The following is a 12961-nucleotide window of genomic DNA, read 5'->3' as shown; positions in this document are numbered from 1 at the left end:
TTCCAAATGTATTAACAGATGTCCGCAGTCCTACACCCTTCCGTGGATTTGGGAAGGAACACAATTGGACGAAAAAATCTATTTTTTGGGAACTACCGTATTGGCCGACCCTATTGATACGACATAATTTGGATGTGATGCATGTAGAGAAAAATGTGTTTGATAATGTGTTCAATACAGTAATGAATATTAAAGGAAAAACGAAGGATAATCCGAAGGCCCTGTGCAATATCGATGGATGTACCCATTTGAAAGGTATATGTTTTTTTATATTTGTCTCTTTAATGACAGATATTTAAAATTTGAAATGTATATTCTTGTCAGATGCATGTTCGACCTAAAAAAAAAGGTTCGTAATAAAGCAAGAGTAGAAGGCTCTATTTGTGAGGCGTACACTTTAGAAGAGATTTCAAATTTCTCATCTATGTACTTCGAACCTCATATTTCAACACGTTACACATGCCCGCCCCGTAACGATGATGGAGAACAAGTAACTGTAGCTGACAAGCTGTCGATATTTCAACGACTTGGGCATGCATTTGGTAGTTGCCGATCAAGGCTATTGACAGATCGAGAGCAAGATGCAGCACACATCTATATTCTTTTTAATTGTTCAGCGATCGACCCATACATCGAGTAAGTATATGTATATGCAACTCAATTATAAATCCTTTTATGTTCTATATGTGGATACATGGCTCGGTAATATAAGTATTTGTGGTTTGCAGACGATTTGATCTGGAGTTGCAAAGCAAAGTTTCACATCTCACTAATGCAGAAGTACAAAAAGAACGTGAAACTAAGTTTGTGGAGTGGTTGAAACAGTTGGTAAAGAAGCTAACATAAATTTTGTACTTATAAACAACACTAAGTTACTTAATTGATCGTGATCACAATAATTGTTTATGTCTGTGCGTAGGTTCGCCATGGTGATGTTAAAGATCAAGGAATATGTGATTTAGAAAATGGTCCGACCAAAGTTGTGCAATGCTACAACGGGTATATCGTAAATGGTTATCGATTCCATACAAAAGACTACGGTATAAACAAATCAACGATAAATAGTGGCGTGTGTGTCAAGGGTAGCAGCTACGGTGAAAATGAACATGATTACTACGGTGTTATAGAGGAAATAATGGAGTTGACTTACTTAGGCATGAATAACAGGGTTACGGTATTCAAGTGTCATTGGTTTGATCCAACTGCAACAAGACTCGACAAAGCTTCAGGCATTGTGGAGGTGAATCATAAATCCAGGTTTGGAACATATGAACCATTCATATTAGCCTCGCAAGCTCAACAAGTTTATTATACTTCATATCCGAGTATAAAAAAGTCAGATAGAAATGAATGGTGGGCAGTTTGCAAGGTGAAATCCAAACTATACCCCGAGTATGATCAGTTACAAGAAGATGAGTTAGCTGAAGACAGTGATTACTATCAATCAGATGATGTCTGTGACTTCGCTTATGGTCACGATGTTGCGCATGATATGCATGTCATATCTCCATTGGCTGATGAAACATTCATAGAGGAATGTGATCCAAATGATGTACCAAGTGGATGGGCAAACAATGAAGAAGAAGAAGAAGAAGAAGAAGAAGAAGAAGAAGAAGAAGAAGAAGAAGAAGAAGAAGAAAGTCAAACTAGTGACGAGGAAGAATTCTCAAGCTAGTGAAAAAAATCTTATACTACAAACCTCTATTTAAATGCATTGTAATACTTGATGTGAGTTGTATTGCAATACTTGGTGTGAATGATTAAAAATTTTATTTCAATGTATTGTAATACTTGATACGAATGATTCGAATGCATTGTAATTTATCTGAATGTATTATAATTTATGCAATTAACGAATGATTTGAATTAGTGCAATACTTGATGTCAATGATTTGAATTATTTGAATGCATTGCAATGCTTGATGTGAATGACTTGAATGCATTGTAATACTTGATGTGAATTATTTGAATGTATTGTATGACATATGTTATTTGTTAGAATATGGTTCGTGGAGATTATAGTGGTCGCTCATCCAGTAGTAGCCAGGCTCAACCTTCATCTTCACGGGCTCCTGTGATAGGTATATCATATAACTAATTAGATGCTTGATTAGTTCAAATGCACATTCTGAGAACTTGGTGTGTATTTTTTTACAGATGATGTTGCGCCTGTATACGACCCACCTACACCAGTTGATCGCACAAGTCAACAGCCAACACAGGAAACAGGGTCTTCACAGGCTGGCACAAGAAGACTCATTCGAATAGTGTATATATCGATAATCGACCGTAAGTATTTTGTTTTCAATTATTGCATATCTTTTAAATATTTTATATTGATATTTACTGTGTAACAATTCATGTGCAGGACGAGGTTTGAGCCACAAGAAGTAGTACGGGAGATTAGGAATTCACTTCTTCAACATCTACCAGGACCAGTTGCTCAATGGAAAGAGTACCCAAAGGAGGTATTAGACAGATTGTGGTCCTCATTCATGGTATACAGTTGTTCCTCATAGTTAATGTGTTTCATATTTAATTTATTTAAGCAATGTCTACTAACTTTCTGAAAATATTTGTAGGCTTCGAATCGCTTTGCAACTACGGTGGAAGAAAATGATGCAAGGAAGGTGTGGCAGAAGGTGGCTGCCAATCGATTTGCAGACATGCTGCACACTATGAAGACTGCAGCAAAAAAAGCATCTGGCGTAGTAGATGATCCATTACTGTGGAAGGGCCATGGTCCTATTACTATCAGGAGAGATTACTGGGATGAAATGTGCGATATGTGGGCGGGAGATGCATTTAAAAATCGCTCTGCGAAGGCTTCACAAAATCGATCGAAGATGCCCGAAGCCCATCTACACACAGGTGGATCTAAGACATTTGGGAGCCACCTAAAGAAAATGGTAACTCATCAATATATAATATTAATTTTATAAGTATAGTTGCAAATTTGTGTACTAAATCTTTTGTCATTTAACTTCGCAGGAAGCAGAAAAAGGAGGCAGTGTACCATATAAGGATGTGTTTGTAGAAACACATAAACGGAAGACCACGGGAGTCTTCGTATCAGAGAAGGCGAGAACGACAACGGTATGTATTAATTCTATTAATAATCATTGCAATATATATGCAAGTCATCATAATGTTATCATTAATTATTAATGAATACTTTAAACATTATTTTGTAGGAGGCATATGAGCAACAAATGGTAGAGCGATATGGTGAAGACGCTACTCAGCATCCATCATTTGATCCTACAGCATGGGTGACTGCAGCAGGTGAACCCAAAAAAGGTCGCGTGTTCGGGTTTGGGAGTAATATGAACACTTCACCAGTTATTGGTTCTTCCAGTTACGGCTCACCAACTTCTTGCGCCGACATAAGCTCCAAGCAGCCGACTATTCTTTCCGGTGATGATGTACGCGAGATCATTAATGAATCACTGAATAACTACTTCCAATACACCGTCGCCCCCTTTCTCCGAAATGAGATCAAGGCCGCTGTTCAGGATAGGGGATCTTCGATTCCAGGTCCCTCTCAGGTATAATCACATATATAGTTTTTTTGACTATCTTAAAGCACATCTGAGCATGGTAGAATCACATATAGAGTTTTTCTAGATGCCTTAGAACACATATGAACATGCTATAATCACATATTCAATTTTTTTACTGCCTTAGCACACATATGAGCATGATAGAATCACATATATATATATTTAACTTTTTGTCTGTCTTAGAGCACATATGAGCATGATAGAATCACATATAAAGTTTTTTTGATTGCATTAGAACACATAAGCATGCTATAATCACATATTCAGTTTTTTTACTGCCTAAGAACACATATGAGCATATTATAATCACATATTCTGTTTTTTGACTGCCTTAGCACACATATGAACATGCTATAATAACATATAGAGTTTTTTAACTGCCTTAGAACACATATGAACATGTTATATATCATTTATGATAGAATCACATATAAAATTTTTGGCTTTGCCTGCCTTAGAGCACATATGAGCATGCTATATTCACATATTCAATTTTTTTACTGCCTTAGCACACATACGAGCATGATCGAATCACATATATAGTTTTTTGCTTGCCTTAAAGCACATCTGAGCATGGTAGAATCACATATAGAGTTTTTTTATATGCCTTAGAACACATATGAACATGCTATAATCACATATTCAATTTTTTGACTGCCTTAGCACACATATGAGCATGATAGAATCACATATAGAGTTTTTTTATTGCCTTAGATCACACATGAGCACATGATAGAATCACATATAGTGTGTAATTTATTTCATTATATTTTGTTTATCAATACTGACTGTTCTTTTCTTGTGTAGGCTGCTAGCGATAATCAGGGTAGTGGAGCTGAAGGGACAGATAAAGACAATGAACAAGAAGACGCACAAAATCTTGGCGATGATTAGAGGACTGTGTTGAAGAAGTTCTATTTTTTTTATTTTTCCTAATTGTAATTGTTGAATTGTAAATAATTAAACTTCTTAGTTTTAAGGTGGAACGATTAATTATTATAGATACTTGTTATATGAATTTTTTTGTGTGGTTTGTTTTTTATTTACAGGAAATATAAATTGTACAGGAAATATAAATTGTACAGTTCTCCGTAATTAATTTTTAAATAAATTTTTTTTGATTTTTTTTCGTTTTTGCGACGGATTAGCGACGGATGATTCCGTCGCTATTCATATTAATCTAGCGACGGCTTAGCGACGGAATTAAATCCGTCGCCACGCCGTGGTCGCCGTTTAGTACCGGCGGATTGGCGACGGAATATAGCGCTCGTTATTCCGTCGCAATTAGCGACGGACTTGGCGACGAAATAATTCCGTCGCCAGTTAGCGTCGAAATATTCGCGACGTAAGCATACTGTCGCCGCGTTGTCGCTAATCCGTCGCTAACATGGTTAGCGACGGATTAGCGACGAAAGGTGGTCGTCGCTAATCTACTACTCTGTTGTAGTGTTTATATAATCGGGTAAGATAACTTGTTGGATTCGAATGCAAATCTACATACTGAATCCAGATCCAATTATTGATCGATCTGATTTCTTTACTGAATCTAACTAATTGAATTTGGGTTCGATCAAATATTGGTTCCAAATCGGATCCATTTGTATCTTTGTTTAGTGGACTATTAGTCAAGTGTTTCCTATGATGAGTGCTCTTGGAGTTGGTTAAAGTTGGTCTAAGTGTTTGAGATTGCTATGCTTGTTGAGCTGCAGCTAAGGCTTCTGTTCTATTCTTACGAGATATGAGATTTGATTCCCATGTACTAAGAGACACTTATGGTTTTGGATAAAATAGTTGCATTAGTTATAACACCTACAAGGGAAGTGCTCCTATACTTCTCTATCAAACATTTCTCATTCTCGGCTAGACACCTTGCCAAACAAATTCTCACAGGCAAGAAACCTTTATCTTGATGGCGGTGGAGGAGACAACTGCAAAAAGGTAGCATCCAAAGGAGAGGAATGATCATGTGTAAGAACTTCATGGTTCACTCTTTTTAAGGTAGAGCATGAAGGACTATGGTGGAATCCACCATCTCCTGATCGGTATTAGCAGCATTATAACCTGGTATAAGGTCTGCCAACTTTTCTTTGGATCTCAGATAAAGGTTATTAATCCTCTTCTCCATGTTGATGGCTCAATGAGGCTCCCAACAAATGCTCTCTATCAAGGTCGGATGAAACCTGTTGGTTGGAAGGTATGAGAGACGACAATGAATAGAAAGTGAAAAGAGGTAAGTGGAAGTGAAACAAAATGTTCAGCCTTTCAGCACGTAATCAAACAGTTTTTTTCGACTCAAGCATCCAAGGGTGAAGTACAACATAAGGATCCTAACTATGTGTCTTTGCATCTTGACCGCTTATTGCTATGAGACTAGTAGGAGTGCCCTTTCTTCCAGTGAACTGGAATCTCCTATTGTCATATACCCCAATCCAATAAGGTGGCATCCTCCATGAATGTGGTATCTATATTGAAGAATGTGTTGTATGTATCAAGGAGTGAAAGTCCATGCCTCCCCACTAAGATGGAGGAGGCCACCGGGGTCGTACTTCATCTGTTCTTCTTCTCGCTGAAAAAACTCTTGGGCCCAACTTGAGTTAAAATCTCTCTAAAAGGTCAATAGAATAGCTTCAAAAAGTTTTTTTGCCGCTTTTTTCTGTAGTGCCTACAAGTGTTTACATAGAAAAAAGATTTGTTCATTCAGCATGGATTAACTCTGTATAATATAAAACATGCTCTAATTGTGTTCAATATTAGAGCTACTACATATTTGTGAGAACAAGAAGAAAAACCAATTAGTGGATGAATGCCTTTCCTCAAGTGGTGAAGAATGAATCACAAAGAATATACTTTTTTTCTAATACGATCAAAGAAAGACTCGGCTTAACCATAGAAAGAAAAGACTTTTACTTCTTATATAAAATGAAAAAGACATTTTTTCTACTTTCTATATGGAAATAGAAAGACAATACATTATTATTTCCTTTATCATAAAAAGAAACAAACTTTTCTTGACTCCATATGACCAAGAGATTCATATTGCATGTAGCATCAAAAGAAGGAAGATGATAGCTCCACCTATAGAACCATTTTAATTGAAAATAAAGGCCTATAGACTCGAATAAATTAAGTAAAGATCAGGCTACACAACACAAAGAAGAGAGCCCTTTCAAGCTAGTTATTACACCTTCCCACTAGCTATTCTTTTTTTCCCTCTTCCTAATAGTTTATTTCAAGAAAGCAAAAGTTCAAACTAGTACATGAAGACTGAACCAGAATCGATTAGAAGGCTTTATACATCATATTTGCTTTCTAGCTTTTGAACCTCAACTTTAATTACATCATGCAGGTCTTGTTTCTAGCTAACATGAGAAGCTTACAAGACTACATTTAGAAATGTTTAGGTGTTTTACAACTGGCATTCATAAAGATATGGAATCCACTAAAGCGAGAGTTTTTTTATGTATAGTAATCAGAGAACTTAATAAATGACATTTTGACGGTTTTCAAACATTTACTTTTGTTAATTAGCTCTTTTGCTTTTTTAATAAACATTGGTTCTTCGATCAACCTTTTAATGACTATAGTCTAATCGACATCATAGTGGCAACTGACCTGAGGAGAAGGTGTTGACCCCTTTGTCACAGGATAGACTCCCACCAAGCATTAGGGTGTCTTTAACTGGTGGATTCTTTCAATACATACATAATATGAATGCAAATGCATAAACAAAAAGTGTACCAAATAAACTAATACATTGTTTTGCATCTCGTGAAACAGACAAGACCACTTAGGTGTTGATTATTCTTCTATGTGTTTTAAATTTTTTTTAGTGTTTGACTGAGTCGAACTCATCCGTTCATGACAGAGAGAAGCTTCCTTAAAAATACAAACAAAAAATGATCGATCTTACACTTCTATAGAAGGACTGGACATACCTCCTAAGATACGTATTTGTAGTTTGGCCCCATAACTCCAAGGACTTCAGGATCAACCAAGTTATTGTCACTCGAAGCATTTTTTATAATTCAATGGTCCAAAGAGTTTGTACCACCTACACTTTTCAAGGTACACCTGGGACTTTTAGTACAACATACCCTTGTGAGGTATACTTGGAATCCCGAATTACGGTTATCTTTATTAGGCCATAGGTCAATGTGACTATTTCACAGGGATAGGTGATTGTATTAGTTTGTCATAGTTCTCATTTGGAACCTCAACTCAATATGCAATTATGAGCAAACATGTGCACATGTGACTTTCACACTCTAATGCACAAATACATACATGACATATTGTATTGGCAATGAACTGTAAGCATTATAACATGATTATATTATGGTCACATGCTGAACAATACAACACTATGTGCATTTATAATCACATTTGCATCTCATACGCACACAGTGCATGTCATAACATTATATGCATTATTACATTGTATTCATATCATAAACATGTTATACATCATGAGCACAAGTTATCTGAACATTAAATCATAAAAAGCATGCATACATGACAAAATATTTATAATCACATGCATATTCACAAAAAATCGGTTTATTGAAAAAACCAAAATTCTCATAAATTCATACACCCATGACAAGGCAACCGTGCATCATTGAAATCGATTCTAGACCTGGAAATTTTTTTGTAGTCACTTTTGTATGTCTCAAATTACTTCTCCAAATCTCAAATATTTAGGATTTACCATTTCGGAGAAACAACTCATTCATTCGGGTCATTCAGAATAAAGTATCCCAAAACCGCACAAAGATTCGCTAGGCTTCACTAGGCAAACTTAGGAATTCATCCATCAAATTCCAGATGTACAAACATCACATGTACGGTTTTAAGTTTACATTTAAGGGCATTTAACATGTTATTCAAAAAATAAATTCGGATCATAATATCAATGCAACACCTGAATTTACCTGTATTTGGCAAAGAAAACCAAATTTTTCAAAAGAATACATCCCTAAGCCAAAACGATTTCTCATTAATGGTTTACAGATGTTCAGTCATTCGTACCCCCATAAACATGAGTTTAAACATGAAATAAAAATCAATTCATGATATTCATAAAATAAATCTTAAATCACATAAACACTATTTTTTTTCAAAACAAGGCTTCCAAATACCAAATTTGGGTTTCACTAATTGGAACTTATTTTTGAATGTTATATCAGTCATGCTCATATGATATCAGACCTAATCTAAGCATAAATTAGTACAATAAAAACAAATCAATTTAACAAAAACATAAATAAAAGCATGTAATACGTTTTTCTCAAAAAAAACTCCTATAAACCCTAATCGATTTTAGCGAGCATGAACTTATTTATGTATATCTAACTCAACCATGATTATCAATATCAGATTAGATATGAATCTGATCCAAATCATATTATACATGAACCTCAACTCATGTCATAAAAGCATAAACCCATAAAAAACAAAAATCATTTTTCCAAAAAGAAACTCCAAACCCAAAAATTGTTTTTGCATGTTCAAGGTTTTATTTATTTATTTTTTTGAATATCTGTCAAGTGCGTACCACAACTATCAATTTTAACAAAATTCTAACATCATACATGCTAATCATGTTCACAATAACATCAATCATAAAGTTAGAATAATCAAACACAATTTTCACAAGACATAATTTAATTTGTAGGGTTTTCTCAAAGTAGTTTTTAACAAAATGTAATTGGAGTTTCTCGAAACCTCCAATCACAACATTATATCAATCCTTGCATAAAGCAAAGGCTGATAACACATAAATATCACTTTTGAAATCTTATCCAATAGACACATGCACGATAACTAGAGTGCAATTACCCCATACACAGACTTATTAAAAAAGAAATCACTAATATATGCATTAAATTAATTTTTTGATTAATCATATGCATACACATAACAATTAAGCATGTTGAGTTTATAAAACAATCTCATAACAGGGATTAATACATGATACACACCCCAAATCAATAATTTCATAAAACCTGATTTTCTAAAAATAAGCCTTTAAGAATCCAAAAATTGGTTTTGTGGCAAAACCATGTTTTAGAGATTGGATCAGGCATCCACTTCAGTTTAAACATTGATCTGATGTCAAAATACAGATCACACATGCATCAATGCATGTTAAATATACAACCCAAAACCAATTCCAAGAACAAGACATGAATCTCTCTAAAAACCATTTTTTTAAAAGCATTTTTAGAGATTTTTTATTTCAAGATCACTATGATATCATCCTCACCATTATGCATGATTGATGTTCGTATGTTGCTAAGCATCTGTAGACCATACCACAATATGCACATGCAACTTAATACCATATACACAAGCCATATTAAGTGTACCTACCTCGAAAAACCAAAAAAATATAACCAAACGAGATCTGTTGTCATGAAGAGTCTCTCCTCTTTGTTGCATACCTTCTTCTGATGTCTGCACCTCTATAGGAGCACCTTCAACCCATAGTCCAGGCCTCAGATGGGGCGTGAGATATAGAAGAAGAGAGAAAGAAAGCAAATAAATAAGAATGGGGGGGGGCATGAATGCCTCTTTTTATATGTTGTATGGGATTTTCAAGTCCTAACTTAAAATCCCAATTGGCTTAGGAAAGTCCCAGCCAATTGGAATTCCCAACCCCTTAGGATTATAAATAGGTATATCTTTTATTTATTTATTTTAATGGGTAGGTGGGGTCATACCACATCCTTTGGGATTTGGTTTACATATGGGTAGAGTCCATTCCATATGGACTCCCTCCTATGTAAGTGGGCCCACCTAAGGGAGCATCCCACCAAGGAGTCCAAATTCCATAAAAATGCTAAAACTCCTAATTACATAATCTCTCTCAAATAGGCAACTATTGACTTTTTATTCAAGATGGAACACTAGGTGAATTAGGAACTTAAAAAATAGAAAAATTCAACCAAGTAGGAGGGGTCCGCATGGGTATGGGGGCGCTTTCCACCCTCTTGGGATTCCTTCATACTTAATTAGCTTAATTAACTAATTCAATTTATATCAATTTCCTATTATAAATCTCAAATCCAATCTAGATCCAATTAAGTTCACATTTTAAATCTAAATCCATCTTACTTCTAAATTCATTTCATATCCAAATTCAAATGTTAAATCCATATTCATATCAAATTTTAATTTTTGTCTTAATTAAATCCAATTTCAATTTTAGGTTAAATTAAATCTAAACTCAATTCAAATTCTAAATTCATGTTGACAGTTAAATTCAATTGAAATTCAATTCACTTAAGATTCAAATGCAAATTAACATGCACATGAAATTCTAATTTATCAAATTAAATCCATATTTGAGACATAAAAAATTAATTTTATTAATTTAATAATTATAAAAAATTCACAAGTATTACAGTTGATCGCATGCATGACCAACAATGCAAAATATTTTTTTGCACAAAACAGACTTTTAGCGATGATTATAAACTTTGATAAAAAACCCTTTTTATTCAAGCTAGCCCAAAAGCAGGGTTCAAGTCAAACCAAGACCAAATTTAAGGTATAAGGCTCGGCCCATGGTGGGTTGGGCAGGGCCGGCCCGACCAACAAGCCGCCTGACCTATTGCCCACCTCTAATCTTTGACACTGAAAAAGCTTGTGGGACCCATCTAGGTGGAGACCTACCATTAGGTGGGTTTTTGGATATCATTCATCTTAGCAATGGATGAGAGATCCTTGTATCTTGGACATTTTTTCTCTCCTTGGATTTGATCCTCTCTCATGGTTCATTTTATCAAAACCACTCCTGCGAGGCAAATGAGGAGTTTTGGTATGAGCACGAGAGCATCTTGATGCTCCCGACGAAGAAATTTGCGGATTTGGTGGCGCTCATTGCCAGAAGGGAGATGGAGCAAAGCTTGGCCACAAAGTGGACCAGATTCGGGGTCACTGCAGCGGCCTCACTAAGTGCTCCTCCCTCATCTGCCTCCTCATCGCCACCCCTTCCTCTTAACCGCACAAGACCTCTCCTTGCTGCCCACGTCAGCAGTCTAGCGAAGGAGTCGCCAACAGTGATGGAGGTGCAAAAAATGAGGAGAAGATCATCAGTGAGATTGATGGTGGGTGGTGGTGGTAGTGGTGAGATGGGTGGTGGGGAATGGACCTGACCATTTTCTTTTGTTAGAAAACATTCTTTCACCTCCCTCAGGATAAATGTTTCTTATCAAAAAGTGTACTTTTTAGAAAAATTCTTTTAGAGAAAAATTCTCTCTTGTTTGAAAAGGTCAAAAAAACCATACGGGTTTCCATCTCACATCACTTTTCCTACATCTTTCTCACTTTCAAACATACCGTAAATGATAAAGGTAAATGGTAAATGGTGGTGGCAGGTGGGTTTAATCTATCTTATTTTGAATGAAGGCAACAATCATACATATGTGAATCACACCAAAGTATCTTAAAAAAAATTTAAATAACCTTCCAAACGAGAGAAATTTTTTCTCCGAGAGAGTTTTTCTAAAAAGTATACTTTTTGATATATAGGAAACATTCCTTCAGGAAGAGTGATGGTAGAATGTTTCATAACAAAAGAAAATTGTGATGTGCACTCCACACCACCCATCTCATCACCATCCACCTTCTCACCACCATCACCACCATCTATCTCCCACCCACCACCATCTCACCATCACCACCACCTACCATCTCACAACCACCCACCACCATCCATCTCACCACCCACCAACATCATCAAATGCTCCATCGATGACCTCACCTTCGACGAGCTGCCAGATCCGGCCACCCAACACCCATTGATGACCTTTGTCCTCTCCTCTAATGCCTTTGCTCTTTCTCCTTCTCCCCTATATTCTTCTATCATGGTTCACATCTCTAAGGATGGTGCGACCTCGATCTAGCGAACCCATAGACTCCAACACATTGTCTCACCATTCTCGATTGCACCACCTTTGGTATGCCATCATATTTGGTGACCCAACAGATCCCCTCTCATTTGTCCTCTCTCTGTCTTTCCCATATGTTTCAATCCTGCAACCCAACAAAGCCTATTCTGTGTTTAACACCCATACATTCACCCTACGACACCACAACCATTGTCTTTGAAGGTGTTGTTAGAGAACGATGCTTTGACCTATTAATCGATCAAGAAAAAACAACCACACACAAAATTGAGGATTTTACGTGGTTCAACAAAAATTGTCTGCGTTAGAGCCTTTTTTTTTATTGATTAAGATATACAATACAGAGGAGGATCTCTTCTTAAATAGGAGTCTACAAATTTTACATGGAATCTACTAGTATTGCTGGATACAACAAGAAGTCTAAGGTAAAACCACAAAACTACCTTAAAAAAAATCGCCTCAGGGATAACTTCCCCGAACCTCCAC

The sequence above is a fragment of the Nuphar pumila genome, chromosome 11, assembly GCF_984573655.1.
Source record: "Nuphar pumila chromosome 11, dmNupPumi1.hap1.1, whole genome shotgun sequence".
Taxonomy (NCBI): domain Eukaryota; kingdom Viridiplantae; phylum Streptophyta; class Magnoliopsida; order Nymphaeales; family Nymphaeaceae; genus Nuphar; species Nuphar pumila.
This window is presented reverse-complemented; position numbering follows the sequence as displayed.